Genomic DNA, 17,487 nt, shown 5'->3' on the forward strand with positions numbered 1-17,487 from the left:
GCCATTGACTTAAAAAAATAATTAATGTAAAGAAGATAATAAAACCTAACTTCAGCACCTTATTTACACGGCCTCAGACCCACACAGAGAAATCCCTTAAGCCTTGGCTCGTCTCTCCAAGACAGGCTCTGAGACACAGGGCAAAGATGCCGGGCCTGGAGCCTTAGGTGTTCCAATGACCTCTGAGGAGTTCTTCACATCATCCGAGTCTCTGTTAGCTTGTTAGAAAATGGGGATTCCGATGGAACAGGGTAGGTGAGAGAATTATGTGAGAAAGCAGATGGGAAAATGCTTTATAAACCAGCACTAACAAAATTTAGCTATTACTGTTGTGTTCATTTTTAGTAGCTCCCAATAAGCAGCATTTCAAATCAAGATTTGTAATATGAACAAAGGTTTTTGTACCTGGGTTGCAGAAGCCCACCATAACCTCTGCCCCCAAATGCAATGAGGGTTTAGAGGGTTTCAACAGCTTCCCCAAGGCCCCACCTAACACCAGCCCACACTCAGGCAGCCCACATTCAGGCAGCCAGCTCCAAAGACCTTGGGCAAGTGACCTAACCTCCATGGGTCTCAGCTCTTTGAAGCCCTGTGAGCTCTGACATATAATTCACCGGAAGATGCATTCTTGTTCTCTTCGGCCACCTCTCTCCTCTATCTCTTCCCTAATCCTGTCCTAAACCTTTCCTTCTCCTCTCTGGGGATCTACCCTGGCCTCTCCGAATCTTCCCTTTGCTGCCCTCACCCACAAGCCCCCTTTCCTCATATTCTTTGGTGTTTTGGCCAGAGAGAGCTGTGTCCTTCCCCAAGAGATGTCCCTGAGAATTCTTTAAGTGTCTGGGAGGGGAAAAGGATCGCGTGTATTTTTGGTACCTGAGATAATCAGGTGATTGTGCAATTAGCAGTAATTTGATCGCTCCCGTAATTTCCTTTTAACAAGAGCCCCCTTAAAAAAATAATAATAAAATAAGAGGGTTTTCTTTTTTCCCCCCCTTGTTTTGTCTGGAGTGTCTGTCATCAGGAATTTGGTCCGACTCCCACGTACTCGGCGTGGCAGCTAGGGGGAGGGGAAAGATGCCGGCGGCAGAACTCCTGAGGAAGAGGATGTGCCTGGCGGGCTGTCCCTCCCGGGCTCCCCGCCGGGCTCAGGCTGTGGGAAGGGACCGCGGGAGGAGGATACTCCAGTCTCCAGAGACGGACTCCCACTGACTGCCCCCTACCGCCACCCGGGGCCCCTGGGTCGCTGGGAAGGGGCCCTCGGGAAAGACACCAGAGCCTGGGAGGGTGCAGCCGGGCTCACAAGGGCTTGGTGAGTGGAGGGAGGCCCTCCTGTTCCACGTCGCGGTCGGGGTGCAGGGGCCAGCGCTCCACGGTCCATCGGGCCCAAGCTAGGGCTCCGCATCACACTCGCCCCTCACCCCATCCCCAACCCTGCCGCGTGGGCTGTGGCACAGAGGTGGCAAACACCCCCAGGGCCTTGTGCCCGGTAATTACCAAGCAAATTCCCAGCGAATTCCTCTCCCCACCCCGGGGCAGCGCCTGCTGCGTGTTCTCTGATTCAGGCCGGGAATGTGCAAACAGCGCCCGGGAACCTGCGGGGACCCGTAATTGCTCTGGAGTTGCCCGGGACTTTGCAAGGTAAGCACGCGCCGCGCTGCTCCCGGCACGGTGCGCACTGATCGCCTGGTGCCCTCCCTCCCGCCCTCGGAGGATGCGGGGACTGGAGGATGCGGGGACTGGAGGATGCGGGGACTGCGGGGACTGCGGGGACTGCGCCGAGCCAGGTGGGCGAGCTCTGATTCCGCGAAGCTGAGCCGCGGCCAGGCGCTAATGGGGCCGGGGTGCGGGAAGCAGGTGGGGACAGGAGTGACTTGTGGAGGGAGAGGGGCCACCTGGCCACGTCCCCGGGAAAGCGGGCCTCGGGGGACATGGACTCCTTCTGTCCCTTCCCTCCGGTGGAGAAGCTCCTCATTGATGGGCCTTGTCATCATCCTTCAAGTGCAATTTTTTTAAATTGCAAAAATCTTACAGAGCTATTAACCTCAAAGGAGTTTAACATATGGCAGACCGAGTCTCCCTCTTACCCTAATTATAAGGCTTGCAGTAATGGGGCTGTCTTTTAAGTTACAGCTGCTGCGCTTTTGGCTTTCGCTAACATTACATCCTATTAAAGAGCTACATTAAATGCATGCAAATTGCCGTAGCTACCGCGCTCTCCCGACCAGTGAGGGGGACGGATTGCAGCCGAGGCGGCGATATCGAGGGTCAGACTCACCCTGCTGCGAACGCCATATGATCTATCAATCAAACTCCTCTCATTAATTAACTAATTCATTAAATATCTTTATATATGAAGGCCCGGCCAGGCGGAACATTGTGTTGACAGGGACGTCCCGTCAGCACTTAGCCCTGCGCGCTCCCCTCCCCTCCCACACAAATCACCCGATGACTAAGAGAGGTCAACTTCCCAGTTTCTGCAGGGACGGAAGCAACCGCTATACCAAGACCCACCCCTGGGAGGCCCTCCTCGCGCCTTCCATCCCGTCCCATGACCCGCCCCCCATCAGTGAGCCTGCCCTGCTCTCACCGTGTAGGGTTGTAATGAGCTGTATTTATGGGTCTGGTGCCTTGGCTTCCCCAACACCTAGGGTGCTGGAACTAGACCAAATACGGCTCACTGGGGAGCCCCAGTGCCTAGTACAGGACCCAGCATGTAGCAGATGCTCTAAATGTTTACGGAAGGAAGACATGCTGTGTTGGAGCGCTTTCCTCTCTCCAGAACCCCCAGCACTAAGGAGGCCTCCTTTCTAAGCTCTCTGACCAGTTCAGAGCGGGTCATCCACATGGCCACAATCTCAGACACTGAAGCAAACTCTGGCAAGAAGAATGAAACTATGTCGTTCTATAAACAATAAAGAGACATGTTAGAGTGGATGGTGGGCTTCCTTAGTTGTTTGTATACACACATACATATAGATTTGCTGAGCAAACTAGTATATAATCACTCCTTTGCTATATTATCTTATGTAATGTTGACTTCAACTTTGCCAGGTGGTTATTTTTACTTCCAGGCTAGGGGAGAAGAAACAGAGGCTGGGAAAGATTAAGTAACTTATTCAAAGTCACGTGGCAGAGCCAGAATTCAGAGTCCGGCTTGCTGGATCCAAGACCAGTGCCGACTGCTCTGTCATAGGCACGCAAAAAATAACGCTTGAGAGGTCAGTGGATGTGCTGCTTTCCTCGGTTGCCTGCTGTTTCCTTTTGTTCCCACAGTCGTCTTTCTCTACTTGTTTTGTAACAGCCGCTGTCACCACTGCCTTCTCTGCTGGGCTGGTGGGTGTTTGCTCTATGTTTGGGAAGATGGAGGTCACAGGACACCCCATGATCAAGGCTGCTGGCTCTTGACTGTGCTTAGAATGGCTTGGAGTGATTTTCCATATAGAGCACCTGGGAAGACAAAGCCAGTTGCCTTATAGCTGTGTTATCTGGCAAAGACCTGGGCCCTGAGCAGCTGGGTACAAGGCATGGGAATGGGATGGGCACCTCCAAACCAGCTCCTGGAGATCACTCCCCTGCCGGGCTCTGGCCCCCTTTAGAGAGGGCAGTCACAGGTGAGAGCTACAGGTCAAAATAAAGAGGGTCTCTGCACAGTTTAGCTTTGGTTCCTGCTATTTAGCTCATGTAAGTTCCCAATCCACCCAGATGAAGGGAGCTGTGCCAGCAAACTTCCAAAGCCTAGGAATTCCTGGAAAAACGCATTCCCAGATTCTTCTGTACTCCTCTCACCCGCCTCTCTCCATCTCACTCACTCTCTTGCCCCCCTGAGACATGGGGCTAATGGACTTTCGCTGTTAGCTCCCGGGATGTTGGACACCAACCTCGCCAGGGGCCTCTAGAGCTTCCTCTGGCCCCCTTGGTTCCCAAGAATAGTTTGGGAATGGGGCGTGCTGTGCTAATGGGGGTTAATGGGAACCTCAGAATCAATTTTCCCTCCCAGAAGAAAATTCTCCCGGCTTAGACAGCACAGACTGTAATAGTGAAAATGGCTCTAGATTGGAAAAATTGGCACGTTGTAGTCCAACAAGGCAATTTTTGAATTGTTCTATATAGCTGTGTGCCTCTGGACACTATGCTGCTTGCGTCCTAAAGCTACGGGATGGAAAGCAACTTTCCAGCCAAAAACAGCTCTAATGTGGTTTTTTCTTTTCTCACCCCAGCCTGAATTTGTTGTTTTGTTTACCTGCCCAGAATCCTTGGAGCTTTGGCCTCTACCTTAGCAGCTGCCAGAGCTATTGGACGAGAGAGTGCTGTGGCCTTCTGTAGAACCTCAGTGCTCAGGGCAATGGGCCTGGGAAAGAGGGTTTCACAGGCTGCAAGGAGAAGCTGGGACAACTCAGGACCATAGCTCCCAACCAGCTTTTCCTGGTCCGTGTCAAATCTGGGCCTCTCTTGGACCCAGAAGAGGAAATGTCGGATGGTTATGCAGGGTGCTTGATTTTGATGAGCTGTGTTTCCTCTATTATAATATGCAAACCATTTTGTCTTGTTTTTATAAACATTAAAATGCAAAGCAATGCTTCTTAGAATAAAAATATATGATATATATTTCAAGTAATAGAACAACAGAATGGGAGAACTGCAAGGCAGCATGCCACTTACTTAGTAAATGTTCTTATTGTACAGATGGGGAAATGGAGGTGGCCCAAGGTCACATATCTGTTTGGTGGGGAAGAACTTGCTCTCACTATACAGCGCTCCAGGCTTTGGATCATGGGCCAAGTGGCCAGTGAAACCTGTCGTTCGATTTCTCTGTTCCTGGGGCCAAAGCTCTCTACTTTCAGCTTACTCCCACTTCCGTGAGTCATGTTAATGGTGGGCCTTATTTGGTGACTCAAGATTAGAACCACGTAATGGGTTGAAATGGAATTTGGAACAAGTGCTAAACTGGGGCTTGACCTGCTAAGTGTTCTCCCTGCCCTGCTCCCCCGCAGCCCATTTCCCCCAATACATCCTGAGATCTCTACCACGCCCATGGATCCTGTCATCCCCTCACTCCTCTGCATACAGCCCAGGTTCCTTTCTATGGCTTATCATGTGATTCATGAGATGACTTGTGCCTATTTCTCCAGCCACACATCTCACAACCATTGCCCTTCCACCCTGCACAGCCCTGTCTTCACCCCATCAGACCCAGTTATCCCGTTGCATCTTACGCTCATTCACCTTTACATACCTCATTTGCCTTTGCACATTCAATTATACCCTCCTCCTAGAAATCTCTATCTTCCCCAACCTGTCCCCTCCTTCCTACCCCCCTTCACCTGGCTAGATCCAACTCCTCCTTCAGTCTCAGCTAAAACACCAGATTCTCTTCACCAAGCCCCACAGTCTGGATATGGTGCACTTCCTGTGGACTCCTAAGGCATCCTTTACTTCCCCTGTGCTATCACTTAACCACTCTGTATTGCAATTGTCTGTTGACCAATTCGAATCTTCCATTAGAATGTGAGCTCCAGGAGGGCAGCGCTGTGTCATGTTCACCCCCCCGAAGACTGTCTGGCTCATGACAAGCACTGCCTGAGTAGTTGAATGACACATAAGAATGCTGCTACCCACTACAACAAAAAAACAACTGGTATTTATTGAGTGTTTTCCTCTGCCCGGAAACTATGCAAAGTGCATTCTGTGCATCACCTAATTTATATTAGTTCCTGTATGAATTGAATGAGGTGAGAACAAGGGATTCTAATCCTGGCTCTGCCTCTGGCTGCCTGTGTGACTTTCAACAATTCCCATGGTTTCCTCATCTTCAGAATGAAGGAGAGAGAAGGGGGCAGATAGACTTCATTTCTCGGTTCTTTTTCCTAGGCAAAAAGGGAATCAAGAGTCAGTCTGTGCAGGCCTGGGGAAAAGCAACCCTCAGGATTCAGAGAACCAGCGGACACAGAGGGTCAACTTTCTAGTCCGGGAGCAGGAGAGGCATCTGGCCGTGAGGCTGGGAGGGCAGCGGGTTGCTGTCCCATGCTGTGGTAGAGCTTCCAAATAGAGGAGCCCGCTGCTAGCTGAGTCATTAACGCTGGTCTCCTCACCTCGGGCATTGTCTGATTTAAGTGTAATAGCTTGTTTGGTGGATTTTGCCTTCTATAGAAATCCCCCCAAGAGTGAAGTGTCGCATTCAGCTGGGAGAGCACAGGCCTTTGTGCGCTGATGGCCTGGCCTTGACTGAATGTGTTTGGAGTTGGTTATCAAAGGGGAGGATAAATTAGAGCACAGGGCTGAGAAGAGAGGAAGAGGGGGCCCTTTCATGAGCAGGGCTGAGCACTGAGGCAGCTGACTTGGAGCTGGGAAGCCCCTGAGCCTGGCCCTCTTGTCTTTTGGCAGTGGCAGAGCTGCAGGCAGGCCTGGCTGTACCCTGGCAGAGCCCAAATTCTGAGGCCCCACCAGGCCCTGGGGGATGGGGGTGGGGGTGGGACAGGAGGAGGGGGGGTGAGTGGTGTTGATAACAGGACGGCCTCCAGGGCTTGATGGAGGACTCCTGGGTTGTTGATGAGCCCAGCACCCTCCCTCCTTGCACAGCTTTTCCCCTGCCCCCTTCCCGGATTTATTGAAATCATGTTCTGATGGTACTGTAGGCTCCAAGGGACCTCTTTGGTTTTGGGGATGCTGTTCAGGGGCTCCACCCACATCTGCCTCTCTCCAGCCCCCAACACACACTTACCAGCTGGCTCCCAGGACAGTTTTACGGAATGCACTGGTCAGCCAGAGATATTGGAGCTCCCAAAATAAGAGATCCTGGGCATTCGACCCTCTCTATGGTTTTGGCTTCTGATGTCCAGATTCGGAGGCCAAGCTGGGCACAGCTGTCAGCTGAGCCACAGGCAGGGCTGCCGAAATAGTAAATTACACCGAGTGCCCAGTGCCCAGTTTTTGCCTGCAAGAATGCTTCCCTCTGTTTTTCAGTGGGTCTTCCCCCCACCACCCGTCAGTGTCCCTGGGCCCCTCACTGACAGCTTCTTGCCCTGTGGGATCTTGATCAACAAGCTCACCCCTTGAGGAACCAGAGAACTTTTGTTTGCTGATTAGCACTTAACCCTCAACAACATCTTAGGTTCATATCATTTTCCAGCTGGAAGGAACCCAAGACACAAGCTGTAGACCTAAAAATAGGTCTCTTTTTTTTTTTTTTTTTTTGCGGTACGCGGGCCTCTCACTGCTGTGGCCTCTCCCGTTGCGGAGCACAGGCTCCGGATGCGAAGGCTCAGCGGCCGTGGCTCACGGGCCCAGCCGCTCCGCGGCATGTGGGATCTTCCCGGACCGGGGCACGAACCCGTGTCCCCTGAATCGGCAGGCGGACTCTCAACCACTGCGCCACCAGGGAAGCCCCGAAATAGGTCTATTTTTAAAACCCATTTGGAGTTGCAGATATTTTAAAGAATTGTCTGAAAGTTATGACCCCTCACCCCAGAAACACACATATTCTCATGCATACAAAAGTTTAGCTGCTATTTCTGGGGGGTTACACCCTCTGAATCTATGTATACATCCCACCCTGGCTGCACATTTGAATCAGCTGGGAGCTCTGATAAAATTCTGAGGTCTAGGCCTTACACACATAGACTCTGATTGAAACAGTCCAGGGTGGCATCTGGGCATCAGTATTTTTTCTGAAACACTCCAGGAGATTCTAATGCAGCCAAGATTGAGAACCATTGCCCTAGGGCCCCTTAGACTCTCCTCCCCACTCTGATTAAGGACCCCAGCTGTGGACAGTCAATGCCTGTACAGAGAGGCACGTAGGAAGGCACCTGCTGGGGTGCTTGTAGGGATGGGGTAGACACAATGAACGGATATATCATTTGGCCCACCGCGTTTAAAATCTTTTCCTTCTTCCCTCACCCCTTGAGGGGTGCTTCCTTGGTGTTCATTTTAAATAATTTTAGCACACCACAGTGGGAACGGAGCCCGGTTGCCTTGATGTGCTTCTGTCATTTCAAGGAACTCAATAAAAATTTCGTTTTGGTGTTCATTCACGGCAACTTCCTCAGAGAGGTCTTACGCTGCAAACGCGAGTTCTCTTTTCATCTGGTCACCCCCGGGGAAATTGTGTATTTGAAATTCAAACAATATTTGGGCAAAAAGCAGTTCTCATTATATGCGGTGGAGAAGGCCAATGGGAGGAAAGCACGGGGAGATGATTGAGTGACGTTTCTATTTGCTGGTTTGACTTTTCCGCCAGGGGCCGCCGTGCTTTGGGGCCGCCAGAGAACCTCAGCCTCCTAGTATGGACTGGAAATGCCAGACCCCCGGAAAAAAGAATTCGGAGGAGAAAAATGAGTGGGCTGGAAACGGATTTGAAGAGTCAATGTGACCTCACACTGATGTCGTTAGTGAGATAGGGAGAGAATTCTGTGTTTTGCGCAAGTTCTCTCTAGGAAGGAGATTGTTCCAGTTATGGACTCTCAAGGTTGAAGGGGACTCAGAGATCGTCTGGATCTACTTTCTTTGGTAGGTGGGTCCCTTCTCTAACATTTGAATTGGCCCTGGTCAAGCATTTAGATGGATTCATACATTTATTCATTCATTGATGGAGCACCAGCAATGTCTGACACTTGGCAAGTTGTGCAGGGGAATTCAGAGACTGATAGGTCACCCCTGCCCTTAAGTAACTTACAGTTTCCTGAGGACTTGAACAGCTAAAATGCCAGGGAGACGTGGTAAATGCTGTGAGAGCAGGAAGCTGCGGGGTGGGGCCGGGTGGGGATGTTAGCCTTGACTGAGGACCCATTAGGAGCCGTGTAGTAATTTCCCCAAATCACATCTCTTAATTGTTACAGCAACTCTGGAACATAAGTACTATTATCATCACCTCCTTTTTATAGACAAGGAAACTGATTTTCAGAGAGGTGAATTTGCTTTCTCAAGGCGACAGAGCCATTAATAAGTATTTTAGAATAGGTACTTAAGAATAAGTATTTTAACCCAGTATGTCCCAGGCCAATTCTCTTGCCACTGTAACAATCTGCTTTCCTAAGAAGAGTTCAAAAAGGGCAAAGACTGGGCTTCCCTGGTGGCGCAGTGGTTGAGAGTCCGCCTGCCGATGCAGGGGACACGGGTTCGTGCCCCGTCCGGGAAGATCCCACGTACTGCGGAGCGGCTGGGCCCGTGAGCCATGGCCGCTGAGCCTGCGTGTCCGGAGCTTGTGCTCCGCAACGGGAGAGGCCACAACAGTGAGAGGCCCGCGTACCACAAAAAAAAAAAAAAAAAAAATAGGGCAAAGACTGACTTTTGGCTGGGCTAGGGGATGAGAAGGAAGGGATTTGGGCAGGCAGAAATGGGGCGATAGAAGGTACACCGAGAACGAAGTTTCCCAGGCTCAGTAGCTCTGGGGGAAGAGAACGTAGCAGCTCAGGCTGGAAAGCGGGGGTTGAGAATGAGACTAGGAAGCTAGGTTAGGACAGGGTTTTGAAGGCGAGGAAGCTACTGAGGTGGATTGGGGTGGGGATACAAAGTGAGAAAACACTCAACATTTTTGAAGAAAGAGGGAGTCTGATGTGAGCATTGCTACTCATAGGACAAAGAGTGGAGATTTTGATTCCTGGCCCTGTCGCTGCCTCGCTATGCAACTTTGGGCAGATTATTTAATCTCTCTGTGCCTCAGTTCTTTCATCTGTAAAATGGGAATGATAAACAGTACTTACCCCATGGAGCCGTTGTAAGGATCAAATGAGTAATGTCTGTGGAGTGCTTAGAATAATGCCTGACACACCGTAAGGTCTTTGTAAATGTTGGATGTAACTTTTACCCCTCAGGAATTTAATTCTGATAATGGTATATATAGCAGGGGGTGACGTGGGGAGAGATAGAAGGCCCAGAGGTTAGCTAGGAGGCGGTTGTAACAGTCTGGGCAAGAGGGTCTAATGGCTTCACCTTGACCGGTACCCATGGAATGTAGTGAAAAACCGGGAGGGGGAATCATTGTTACTCTGCTTCTGATTGGCTGTGGAGGTGCACTCAGGAGCCCCCCAAGGTAACTCGCAGCTGTGAGAATGGCAGTGTCAGTCCTAGACCTCGGCACTGGGAGAAGCTGCAGGTGAGTAGGGGAAGACGAGAAGGTTGGTTTAAACCCATGTGAAACTAGAGTGAGAAGCAACCCCAGAGCCAAAAGAGGAGCTGGGATCGGGGAGGAGGTGGTCTAGCCCTGCCCCTGGCTAGGGGCGTTCTGCTTCTTCGTCCCCCGACCTGGGTCCTGGGAAGCTCTGTCCTCACGCTACCTTTCATTCCTGTGCTCCCGTCTCCTCTGAGCCCTTCCTGAGTCCCCCACATGCCCTCTGCAGCTGCTTCCCCAAATGGTCAGGGCACAGGGACCCTGGGTCCCTGTCAAAGCAGATCACATCTCCTGCTGTTGCTTCGGGAAGCCTGGCTGTGAGGGATGGGTGAGCAGAATGGCCAGGCTGTGCGGATCAGGAGGGAGAGGGAAGGACTTGGGGGATGGTGGTGAGTAGCAGCAGGAAATAAGTATTCTGCCCTAGGAGGAGAAAATTGGTGAGTGACCAGCTTTGGGGGCTTTCAGGGGCTTCCTGCTGCTACAAGAATCCCTTGATGGGGACCCAGTGCCCTTCTGAATTCCCCACGCCTGTCTGGTAGTGTGCACGTGGCATTGGGAGGGGTGTGGGTGCCAGCTCACCAGCTGGAAGGGATGCTGAGGGAGGCTGGAGGGCCTCTGGTGAGTACGGGGGCTCGGCCTGGACCCCCCATCCCCAGTCCCCCATCCTCCATTCAATCCCATCATGCCTGTGGGCATCAGGGATTCAAACAAAAGGAGGCTTGCAACGGAAGGGGGAGTCTTATAACGAAATTACCAGGCTGCTGTCAACCAGGCGCCCTGCCCCACAGAACAGACGCCAGACAGGTTGCAGTGTGTCAGGCCCAGGCCTGCCTGGGCCTGGCAGGGGTCCTGTGGACAGGCAAAGTCAATTACCCAGAAAGGTTCCACTTAACTTCCCCTGCTGTTTGCAGACCCTGCCCCGGCCTCTGCAGCCTCGCTGGCCTCGGCCAAAGCACCGTCGGCCTGCACTGGAGCCGGCTCCCTGCCAGCTGTGTCCTCGGACATTTCCAGGGCCACCGGATCCAGGAGTCTAGCCTCCTGCCCTCATTGGCTCCTGGGCTGCCTGCTCTGGATCTTGGCCAGAGGATTTCCATTGGTCCCCCTGCAGACCCCGCAGGATCCTTAGGTGGGAGGGGCATCAAGGGGCTCTCCTGTCCCTCTTGTGAGGCATCAGCATCCTACATGTCCTCCTCTTCGGTCACCTGTCCGAGTTCAGTGGGTGGTGACTGATCTGGGCTCTGCAGTCGGACAGACATGGGTTTGAAGCCGGGATCAGCCACGTACCGCTGTGGGACCTGGCGCGTTGATTTAACTTCTTTAAACTACAGTTCCACCATCTGTGAAGTGAAAATAATAATAATATATATCTCATAGGATTATCGTGAGGATCAGAGAAGATGGTGTGAAGTGCCTGAGATGCCTGCCCAGGGTAAATGCTCACCAATATTCTTTCCTTCCTCCCTGCGCCCTCACCTCTTTCTCCTCCCCCCTCCTTCCCCCCCCCTTCCCCTCCTCCTCTTGGCCTCCTCCTCTTCCTACTTATTCATTTAAGATCCTCACTTATCAGGAAGTTTGTTGGTTTTGTTCCTCCTTTCTGCTATGGAATCCTGGATCGAGAGAAAACCTAGTTTCTAGTCCAGGCTTATCTATCAATTCTCTTCAGACAGAACTGAGTCTACAACACCAAAATATATTATGAAACCAGAGTATGCTTTCCCCAATGGGTTAATGCCATTTAACCAAAGTCAAGGTCTTTAGGTTAAGTCCTAACCATCCCTGGCTTCTACCCATTGAGCCCCTGAAGTTTTGTATTTCACGGACATTTCCTCTTTCTGTACCCCCTCGACCAGCCCAGTCATGTTCCACACGTTTGCTGTTGGTCAGAAATGCCCCAAAGATGCAGTTTAGAGCTCCTGAGGGTATAATGCTGTGATGGGATTTCAGCTTCCAACATGCACCCCGTGGATGGAAGGTAGAACATTGTTATTTGGTCATTAAGTCATTCAACAAACACTCACGGAGAGCCTACTATGTGCCTGGGAACTGAGGGTTTAAAGGCAAATAGACAGCCCAGCCCTTCAACAAATGAGCAGTCTGCTGGGGGGGGGGGTGGATGAGTAAACAGATAATTAGAATCGAATGTACTAGACGCTATGATAGGAGTAGGATAATGTGATGGAAAAAGGGTTGGAGAGGCTTCTTTCTGGGGTGGAATGGGAGCTACATTCTGCAGCTCAAGTATGATTGATATGGGAACATTGAAACCTGCACCGTCCCTCCAACTCTGAGGAGGAGAGTGATACCTAAGGATGGAAACAACCAGCTTCTCAGTGGACTCCAATCCAGCCACCAGCCATCTTCCTCGAGCTGGACTCTTCTGTTGCAATCCGCTCACAAGGCCCTCTGTCCAAGGGGCCTCGGCTAGAGCATCTCAGGTCTGGGGCAACGTTCCCCATCTATCTCCTCTGCCATGCAGATGGGTGGGGGAGGTGGGTCTGACAGATTCTGTGAGCAGTGACTGCACCCTAACACTGCCCTAATTGCGCCAGACAGGACTGTTTAAATACCACCAGACAGAATATTACTCAAATTAAAAATGAGGCCTTAAATGTCATTATTTGTGTCATTATTAATAGCCCCTAATTGTGTTCTCTAATCATCATGAAATTATGCTAGTATTAATATTCACGTCAAAGCTGCCTAGGGAACTTGGAAGATGTAAAAAAAAAATTATACCATATGTCAGTTCCCATGAATGTGAAGCAAATGCTGGTTTTAGTGCTTTAGTTCCAACTGGAGATGAGATGGTGTTCTCCACGGCTGGGGACCAGGATAGCCTCTGACTGCAAGGGCCTCCTTAATTTCCGCCCTCTGAGTCACTGACTCCTGGACCCCTCGACTCACAGACGTGAGTAGGACCTGTCCTCCTGGAATATGCTGTGGGTCTCCTGCCAGCTGCCCTCACTGGTGAGGGGATTGGTATCTGCTCAGACTGGAAAGTGTTTGGTGCCCTGGGACGTGACACCTTTCCTCTCCTGCAGCTTTGAGACCTGCCTGTGTCTAGACACAATAATGAGAAACACATGGCGAGCCTGCCTGTCCTCACTCTCCATCTACTCAGAGACGCCACATCCGTGCATTTGGGATTCTGCCTGAACTGCCCTTCCGGGCTCAGGGAAGTGATGCCAAAAAAAAAAAGAAAAGAAAAGAAAAGAAAAAAGTTGGAGTCTCCCAGAGAAATGTGTTGTATAATGTAACATAGAAAGAACTTTTGGAAAATAGAGATTCAGAATTTAAAAGTACATACAGAGTGTCCATACAATCTGGAAACAGGTGAATCTGTGTCCTCAAGGATATCTTTATCCTGTAAGGAACAAAATAGAATTATCTGTGTTTCCACATTTTTTTGGACAGCTCTGGATTTTGCCCCGTGCTAGCCTTGCCAGGGCTTTTTTTGGGGAAACACTGACTCCCGGGATGAGGATGGGCTCCCTTTGGATGCTTTTCTTTTCTTATCAGAGGCATCGGGAATGAGAACTTCTGGGGGGGATGAGCTGCACGTGCCTCTCACGTCACATGGGACTCGAGTTCTGCCTCCCCATCAGACTGACACCAGCCGTAAGAGGTGGGGAGGTAACAAGGCGGGCCATATTGCCAATTAGAGATTCCCTCCCTTTGGGGATGTGTGGGGCGAGTGCCCTGGGACCCCCAGAGGCATCAGCCTGCTGCTGACATCACTCCCTAGCTCCTCTTCATCGTGTCTACAACATTCCTTTAGGCTGCCTGCTCACTGCCTCAGTCATCCGCTAATGGAGTCCACGTGACCGCAATGTGTCAGACAAATCTGGGGCAACCGTCTCACTCTCTTCCCGGAGCCCTTGGAATTCTCTGGAACTGAGAATATTCAAATGCCTTTCTTGGTGAAACAGCAGGCTTCCAACCCACCCCCCCCACCCCAAATATTATGACTTGAGTTAAATATAACCCAGAGCATGAAAATAACAGCACAACATGGGGATCGGAGAAGCCATGGAGTGAGCAGCTCACACACAATCACACTGTCTGTCACCCTGGGGGTGGCAGGGCAACTGCAGACCCCGGGGCCACCCAGGCAGAAAGCCCGCAAAACCCCTGCAGAGGTCTGGTGCCCTCCGGGCCTGTGAGTAACTAGCTACGTTAGCCTGGGTGGGCCTTCTCTCTGCTGCTTTCTGCATAGATTCTCCTTTTTCCTAATCAGATGTGGTGTGACTTAAAGAGTTGGAGAGGATCTATCTTAAGTGATGTGTGGAAAGGGAGATTTTCCTGCTTTTTCAGACGTGAAGGGAGGATCAAGGTAGGAGGGGGACCCTCGGGCGGCCGCAGGTCCGGCTGGCATGCTGATGTGGATTTCCAAACCCAGAGGACACGCGCGTGCCCCTTGTCACTGGACCGCCTTTTAAGATAATCTAGAAGGAGAAGCTTGATCTGCGGAGGGGAGGGTGGGCGGATGCATGTTTAGGGCCATGAGTCAGGTTCTCCAGCCTCCTTCGTGACCTCATGCATAAGCGTCCCGTGAAAACTCAGTGGGTAATAGATAAGCAAAAGGTCTTCTGAAAGTCAGACTCTCTGAATTCCAAACCCAATGATTACTGTAATTGTTGGCCTAGGGCTGGATTTGAACCAGTGAACCTACAATAGAATAGTTAAGTAGGCCTCCTCTCAGAGCCTTTCTGCCACTGAGTTACCCAGCAACAGTCACGTGGCTGCTTCTCTCTCCTCTACTTTGGGCCAAATAGCGAATAGCTCAGGCCAGTCCCAAAGATCAGATACATCGGTGTCTTCTTTGTATTACGAATACTTTATACACATAGGAGGATTTATAGCGTTTGTAACATGCCTTCTTTGATCCCCATAAGGTAAGTAGGGCAGATGTAATTACCACCCACTTTACAGATGAGAAAATTGAGCCTCAGTACAGGTATCAGCCAACAGCTACGTCACTTACACGTGACACAGTGGAGTTGACCCCAAGTCTTCTGATTGCTGGGGCTACATTTTGAATAGGCCCCTCCCATATGGTACACGGCTCTTTGCCCTTCCACGCTCCCCTCCCCCCCCACCCAGAGGCAGCTTGGGAATTCTGAGAAAAGTCAAGAGGCTAGCTAGACCATGAATTCTATAAAGACAGTGGCAACAATACTGTTAAGTTCTCTGCCTTTCCCCAAATCTTTTCTTTCTTTCAGTCAGATCTCAGGTGTGCATGAGACGCAATCCAGAGGGATGCATGGGAAGGTGAGAAAGGAAGGCGGTGAGAAAGATTTGACCCTCTCTGGGTCTTTGCTTTTGTTCTCCGTGGCCCTTCCTCGAAGATGAGTCAGGAGAAAGAGCTCTCAAGCCTCCCAAATCCAGAAACAAAACCACAAAGCACCTCCTCATCATCATTCTCCCACCCCCTCCCCAAGTCAGCAAATCCTGAGATGCCTTCTTGGAGAGAGAGCTTGCGTTGAGGAAGAGGGTTCCAGCTTCACTCGGCGCTTCATGTGAGGGTCTTAGGAAGAGACAAGAGCCATCTTAAGGACACCTACCCTGGACTCCCACCTGAGCTGCCTACCTGCCTCCTGCTTGAGGAAAATAGACATAAAGCCTTGTTGGTGGGACTTTCAATTTTGTCCCCTCTTTCATCTTGAGAGCCACTGTCCAGCTTTCCACTTCTGTGCCCCCTTATCCTTCCTCCGCCCCCATCTTCCGCTCTACAACGCCCCTGCTAGAAGCTGACAAAGCTGATTGGCTGCTTAATGTGCTGCAGGTGTTGTTGCTAGGCAACCACCCTACTCCGCGGCTCAGGCTCTGTCAGCCCAGCTCAAACCCCTGGCAGCACTTAACCCCATAACTTCTTACCGCAAACGCTAATTGCCCAGGCTCAGTGAGCAGCACATTTATACCCCATGATCAAGGAGCGGAAGGATTGATTCTCAGCACCTTCAGACCTTCAACCAACACTGCTCGCCACTGAGCCCTGCGTCAGGCCTCCCTAAGCATGATGTGGAGACCTTTTGTCTATAAGTGTCTGTTCCTCCTTTCCGGCCGCATCTGGAGGATACTGACTTTAATGTTGACCATCTCTCTCCACTGGACGGGATTCTCCTTGAGTCACCCAAACGCCTCGACTGCTTTCTGGTCTCCAGGAAACAGGTGGCAGGCTTTTTCTGCATTTTAAACTACGTTCAGATTCACACTTTTGACCCCAGATCTCACAGTTATGAACGAAATTCATTCTTCTATGTCTGTATTCAGTTGAGCTGAGGATGATTACCAATTTTGCCAATTCTTCCACCACTTGAATGTTTTTATACATTCTTGTTGGGTTTTTTTTTTGTTTGTTTCCTTTTTGCTTTTTTTTTTTTTTTTTTGCGGTACACGGGCCTCTCACTCTTGTGGCCTCTCCCGCTGCGGAGCGCAGGCTCCGGACGTGCAGGCTCAGCGGCCATGGCTCACGGGCCCAGCCGCTCCGCGGCATGTGGGATCTTCCCAGACCGGGGCACGAACCCGTGTCCCCTGCATCGGCAGGCGGACTTTCAACCACTGCGCCACCAGGGAAGCCCTACATTCCTGTTCTTGATCTTTGCTTCCCAAATGGAATAACTCACAGTACTTTGGCTTTACCAGGAGTTACAGGAAGCTTTAAACATGCATAGATAAATACTTATATTAGCACGTAGATCAAACTCTAGTAGAATTGATCTGTTCCTGAGTTGGCCTTTCCCATTCAGACTGTGATCACACTGCTCAACTCATGCCAGGTCCTCAAGAACAATTGGTGAAGGCATGAGCACAGCCATGTTTTTGCTTCTCTTTTCTAAACCACAGAGTAGGGTTGACAGTGATGAGAGAGACCATTAAATGCCAAAGCAAATTCCCCCTTCCTTCCTTCTTACTTTTCTCTCATGAGTCTAAACTCTGCCTCTAAGCCAGATTATAGGAGATTCCCACACGGTGCTGAATCTCCTTTCTGCTGGCTAGGTGCCTGATTGTGAGGGGCAAGTCTAGACTTGCTGGGCCATGACAGTGGAGATTCTCACCCATTCCCAAAGGCCAGCTTCTCCCAAGTGGGCTGGGCACCTCCGCACGACTCCAGAACACTGGAAGGGGTCTCAAGGGGTCACTGCTGCTTTCTGTTGTAGCTGGAAAAAGTGCTTAACCCTCCCCCTCCTGGCCGTTATCTAATTATTCAGGAGTGCAGGAACAGAGAGAACTTACTTCCATTGAGCATTTATGTTCACTGTTTATTTAGGAGCAAGTATTTCAACCCCAGAGCCCCACTGCAGAGTAAGTATCCTGCTCCCCGTGGATGGAATGGGTCAGGCGCAGGACAAGTGTTTATGTGCACATTCTCATCTAACCTT

The 17,487-nt window shown here is 50.8% G+C and overlaps 1 long non-coding RNA gene across 1 annotated transcript; it reads left to right on the forward strand.

Moving 5' to 3' along the window:
• The first annotated feature begins 1,108 nt into the window (after positions 1-1,108).
• LOC309809043 lies at positions 1,109-16,162 on the forward strand. Its single transcript, XR_014294798.1, has 4 exons — positions 1,109-1,638; positions 8,237-8,505; positions 11,480-11,534; positions 15,328-16,162. It is a non-coding gene; the product is annotated as an uncharacterized lncRNA (long non-coding RNA).
• The last annotated feature ends 1,325 nt before the right edge of the window (positions 16,163-17,487 follow it).

The sequence above is a fragment of the Mesoplodon mirus genome (genome assembly GCF_964341445.2).
Source record: "Mesoplodon mirus genome assembly, chromosome: 7".
NCBI lineage: Eukaryota > Metazoa > Chordata > Mammalia > Artiodactyla > Ziphiidae > Mesoplodon > Mesoplodon mirus.